General features: G+C 57.6%; 1 long non-coding RNA gene across 1 annotated transcript; it reads right to left on the bottom strand.

Annotated features, from left to right (window-relative positions):
- Window positions 1–1464: 1464 nt before the first annotated feature.
- On the bottom strand, window positions 1465–4145 carry LOC106699510. Its single transcript, XR_001351109.2, has 2 exons — window positions 3114–4145; window positions 1465–2070 (listed from the first exon to the last, which is right to left on the bottom strand). It is a non-coding gene; the product is annotated as an uncharacterized LOC106699510 (long non-coding RNA).
- Between the last annotated feature and the right edge of the window lie 883 nt (window positions 4146–5028).

A 5028-nucleotide genomic window follows, 5' to 3' on the forward strand; every position in this document is an offset into this window, starting at 1 on the left:
ATTCTGGTTCAACTTTAATTTTATTTTACCTGCTATCAAAAGCACTTATTTGGCTAGGTTACACCAAATAGATACACAAAAAGCTGCTTCTCAGCCATTTTCTAGTTTAAACCAAAACACACTCATTACAGGAGCCCCAAACCCAATTTAGCTCTTTTATCTCTTTTCCAAGGGGAGAAACCCTTAACATTACCCTGAAGAAAAGTGCCCGTAGCTTATGGTGACCATCAATAAGAAAGAAAATCTGAAGGGCAAGGTGAAATAGTGAGGAGGCTTCCATGTGCCAGAATTCTTTCAGTTGCAAAACAACAAAAAACCCAGAAACCCAACTGAAGTTGACAAGAGGAAGCTGAGCTCCTGAACTTGAGAATTCCAAGGAAAGCTCAGGTACGGCGGGAGCCGGGTCTCCAGCTCGGTCCTCGGGTCGCACGCTCTTCCCAGCTCGCTCTCTCCTCTGATCCTGCTATCTCCGCGGCTCCCCATTTTGGGCGGGATTCTTTCTTGATTCTGACAATGTCTGTGCCTGTGAGAGGGAAAGTTGCCTCTGGCCGATCGACACATACATTCCTTCAGCTTTGTCCTGCTTCCTCCTGATTACAAAGAATATACACTGTCCCCAGGTGGTTCCCAGCCAGCCTCCCACGGGCAGCCACGCTGCTGTCAGTCCTTCCTTGCTTTCCTGTTCCGAAGCCCCCACTTCATATCTGCACTCACCTCCGCTAACCATCAGGTCGCAACACAACCACCTGCACGCACCCTGCAATGTGTGAGTGACGCCGGGGGGCCTGTCCATGTGAAGGGGCTGTCTGGCCGAGTGCACACACTCACTGGTTTTCATTCCGTTTTGGAAACGCTGGAGCAGTAGACCGTTGGTGACGGCCGGGAAGAACACGGTGCTCTGAGCCCTGCCCAGGTGACCAGGTAGCCAACTGCCCGTGCAGAAGCCAGATCTAATGAAGACACAGGATCAAGTGACAGGTGTCAAGGATGCTCAAGTCAGAACAAGCTTTTGGGGGACATAGAACCAAAGGTGTTTCCTGCTCAGCGACCTACTGGTCTCAAAAGCTTGAGCCGGGCCCTGACTGGTTTGGCTCAGTGGATAGAGCGTCAGCCTGTGGACTGAGGGGTCCCAGGTTCGATTCTGGCCAAGGGCATGTACCTCAGTTGCAGGCACATCCCTGGTGGGGGCTGTGCAGGAGGCAGCTGATTGATGTTTCTCTCTCATTGATGTTTCTAACTCTCTGTCCCTCTCCCTTCCTCTCTGTGAAAAATCAATAAAATATATTTTAAAAAAATAGAACAAATCTAAAAAAAAAAAAAAGCTTGAGCCGGGAAGACGTGCAACAGTCAAAAGGTGCCCCATCAGAGCGGGGCGTGGGAAGGATTCTGATAACCACACAACTAAGATGACCCTTTGTTTTGTCTCATCAGCATAGTATACAAATGTAAGGGCACAGAGTCGGACCAATTTCAAGTTTTTTTTATTATGGTAAAATATACATGGAAATTCACCGTTTTTAAGGGCACAGTTCTGTGCTACCATCCCCCCTCCATCTCCAGAACTGTCACTGTCCCCAGGGAAACTCTGTGCCCAGCCAAATGCTTGGATAATAAAGTGCTTCGTGCATGTAGAACAGTGCAGAGGGCGATGCAAGGACACACATGGCCTGCCACGCAGCTTCCCCAAACACAGATCTCCTCCTCTTCTCTTTTTCCTTTTTTAAGAAGCGAGACACCGAAAGTGACCACCTAGCAGATTATTGTTAAGGGAGCTTCTACCGGGCGGGAGAGGGGCTCGGCACTGGGGATCCAACTCGTTTCGCCCGCACTGAGCCCCACTAGCGGCGCCGCCTAAAGCTGCAGAGGAGCTGGGGGCAGTGAGGTTTCCTTTCGCACTTTGCCTTCCCAGGTGGAAATCTCTAGAAAACACTTCGTGGGCCACTCGTCTGTGCTGTGTCCGCAGGGGAACGTGTGTTGTTTCTGAGACAGGAAGGAAGACTGTAGGGTCGGCGTGCCCGGAGCTGCCATGCTCTCTGCCCTGCGTTATTCGACGCAGATTTTTATTGTTTCCTGTGAAATCAAGTTTTTAGAAGCTTTTGAGCTAGCAGGGGAAAGGCTAGGCCGCCCCCTGCAGGACATTTCCAGGCATTGCAGGTGCTGCTGCGTGGCCTTCCCCCTCCCTGGGTTTCAGGGTTTGCAGGGGTAAGGTCTCCTCTGTCATGAGGTTGGACAGTGGGTGCCCCCCGGGAGGGCTGACAGGGCTGGGGCCTGGCGGGCAGGGCTCCGGAGAGCAGTTGGCAGTTGGTGGGCTCTGGGGGCCCTGGGGCTCCCCGGGAGGCCAAGGCAGTCCTGAGGACAAGCCATTGTCTCCAGGCCACTGTGCCATGGGGAAAGCAGAACAGACCCGTTCCCAGGCCACCACCCCTCCCAATGGCCCCCACACCGGCTCTTCTGTTCATTTAGGCTAATGTCGCGGGTGGCGATTTCCCTGCGCCCTGAGGGAAGCGGGCAATGCTGTCTTCCACCCGCTCCACCAACGACTTCCATAACAACATGCCTGGCAGAGCCTTGGACTTAATTTAACCAGCCACTTGGCAAAAAGCACAGCTCTGTTCTGAGATGCCAGGTGGCTCTGACCGCGGCTCTGTGCCCTGCTCAGGCCTGATGGCCCTGGGGAGCCAGACCACCGGCCAGGGGACCTGGGTCAGACACAGCCCTCCCTCAGCAAGGCCACGCTCAGGGCAGCCGCACCTTCCATGGCCATGGCTGCGTGACACACAGAGCGAGGACACAGACACGGGTGGAAATGACCTGCAGACAGGTGACTCCAATCCGGTCATGTTCTCGTCCCTTTTCCCTGGCCGCTCTCTGCCCGTGTCTCCTCTCCCCTGTCTGTTGCCCTCCGTCTGTCCCTGAGCTTGTGTGGTGGGAGATGACCAGCAAACCCCACAGAAGCCAGCCTGGGGCGAGTGTCAACAGTGATACCTCGTGGCTTCCGGGCGGCCACGCCCAGGACGATCACTTAGGGTTTGGGAGGTGAAGGCTGGAGCAGGTGTTTGTGTGGGGGGTGGGGGGGGGGAGGGGGGACTTCCAGGAACCCAGGCAAAGCTCACCTGTTGGATCCTGTCACCAGACACACCTTCGGGAGGGGCAGACCCCGCCGCCGGCGGGCCGCAGCCCAGCGCTGGGCTGCCCTCTCGGAGCTGCAGGGGGCCAAGTCCCGAAGGGAGACCAGGCCCTGCAGCAACCCGCCGCCATCCGGGCGCCTGCAGCCTCAGGTTACGGATGGAAATAAAACCAGGCGCGTCTCCTCACGTAGCTGCGCAGTCATCGTGCAGATTCACAGATTACACTTGGGCAGATGGAGGCGGAAGACGCATTCTGTGCGTCAGTGGGCCCAGCAGCAGGACCTGGTGGTGGAGAGGCGGTAGGAGCAGCGGGGGAGGCGGCCGCGAGGGCTAGCAGAGGGCGCAGCAGCGCCGCGGGGCCAGCAGAGGGCGCAGCAGCGCCGCGGGGCCCCAGCTTTTGCTAAGCTGAGGACTGGGGACCAGTTTCTCCTCCGGGTCTCCTGAGAGGAGACGCTTTTCTCCTCCCCTGGGTCTCCACCCGCGGGCTGCCCTCTTCCCGGTGGTGTCCTCCTTTGACACAGGCGGCCATTAGGTCCACTTGCACTGCTGCCCGGGGCTCACTTGGAATAGCGGGGGAACTGGCCCCAAGTTCCAGGAGAGTCAGCTCCTGCACAGCCCGTTGGCGGGAGGAACTGAGCATCCACAGAGCGAGTGGCCAGCAGGCTCGGAGCGGGAGCGCGAGTTCACGTCGCTTTAGGAACACATACATTGTCATGACGCAAGGTGGGCCGGGACCCACACGGGAGTTGGAGAAGTCTAGAATAAAGTAGGAAAAACAACGCAGGACGCATTTTCATCCTGTGTGCATACGTGTCCTGAGTTGCGATGTAAAATGCATTTAATCCTGTTGCTTTAGTTGAAAAAAACACGCAAGCCGTTGGCAGAGGATGCCAGCACTTGAGCTGAAACCCTCGCCTGCAACCTGGCCTCTGCCGACACCCGCCTTAGGGTGAGTTTTTTTTCCTGAAAGATGCTGAATGGAGCGGAGGTAAAAAGGGGGGAGGGGGGAGAATGCTGCTGATCACAAGAAAGGGAGGGAAGTAGGGACAGATGAGGCTCAGGTCTGGGAGGCGTCACCCCCTAATGTAAACCTCCTTCTCCAGGGGCCTCCAGGTAGGTTGAGGCACCACGTCGGTAAATCAAATCACACAGTAGATGCCAGGGACTCGGATTCCCAAAGGACACGTCCACTGAGTGAGCAGAACACGAGTCCTTGTCCATCGCCCTCACATCGCGTGCCACTGTAACCACAGGCAGCTTTGCCGCGTTTCCGCTGCCCCCCCCCCGTCCGCCCCGCAGGGTAGTGGAACTAAGTGTGGTTATTAGAACAGCGACACCTGCTGCTTGGTTGTACCAGAAACAGGTTTTATTTTCTCGGTTGACCAAAAAAGGGTCATTTTTGCATGAGCGCCAAACAGCTGTACCTGTGGTACACACTGCAGAGTGAAAGCCTGTGGGCCGCCGACATCCATTCCCCGGGGCACAGAGGGGAGCGCGTGCACCCCACGTCACTGGCTTCCAGAGGCCGCCTCCTCCCTGGCTGAGCCCAAGGGCGCCGCCCTCGCACCTGCGCCCTGCAGCTCAGCCCGTGGCGGCAGGAGAGAGACCCAGGAAAGTGCTCCGGCACCGCTTCCCAGCGTGTTTCCCAGTGTGGGGAGCGCTGCCCGGGACCCCCTTCTCACGGGTGTGCTCCCCTGACCCCCTCCTCCGCGGGTGTGCTCCCCTGACCCCCTCCTCCGAGGGTGTGCTCCCCCGACCCCCTCCTCCGCGGGTGTGCTCCCCCGACTCCCCGGGACCCTCCTCCGTGGGTGTGCTCCCCTGACCCCCTCCTCCGCGGGTGTGCTCCCCCGACTCCCCGGGACCCTCCTCCGCGGGTGTGCTCCCCCGACCCCCTCTTCCG

Source organism: Myotis lucifugus, unplaced genomic scaffold, assembly GCF_000147115.1.
Source record: "Myotis lucifugus unplaced genomic scaffold, Myoluc2.0 scaffold_422, whole genome shotgun sequence".
Taxonomy (NCBI): domain Eukaryota; kingdom Metazoa; phylum Chordata; class Mammalia; order Chiroptera; family Vespertilionidae; genus Myotis; species Myotis lucifugus.